The sequence below is a fragment of the Numida meleagris genome, unplaced genomic scaffold (genome assembly GCF_002078875.1).
Source record: "Numida meleagris isolate 19003 breed g44 Domestic line unplaced genomic scaffold, NumMel1.0 unplaced_Scaffold347, whole genome shotgun sequence".
NCBI lineage: Eukaryota > Metazoa > Chordata > Aves > Galliformes > Numididae > Numida > Numida meleagris.
The window spans coordinates 70,002-70,415 of NW_018364573.1; positions in this window are offsets into that span (position 1 = coordinate 70,002).

A 414-nucleotide genomic window follows, 5' to 3' on the forward strand; every position below is an offset into this window, starting at 1 on the left:
AGGGTCATGAAGGTTCGAAGAGACCTCCAGGATCCCCAACCCCAACCTATCCCCACCATGACCCTAAATAGACCCATAGAGTCATAAAGGTTGGAGAAGACCTCCAAGATCCCCCAGTCTGACCCCCCCAACACGCTCCATCACGACCCTAAATAGACCCATAGAGTCATAAAGGTTGGAGGAGACCTCCATGGTCATCCAGTCCAACTCCAATCCATCCCACCACGACCCAAATAGACTCACTGAGTCATAAAGGTTGGAGAAGACCCCCGAGATCCCCAACCCCAACCCCAACCCACCCCCACTGTAACCCTAAATAGACCCGCAGAGTCATTCAGGTTGGAGAAGACCTCCAAGATCCCCCAGTCCAACCCCAACCCACCACAGCATGACCCTAAATAGAACCATAGAGTC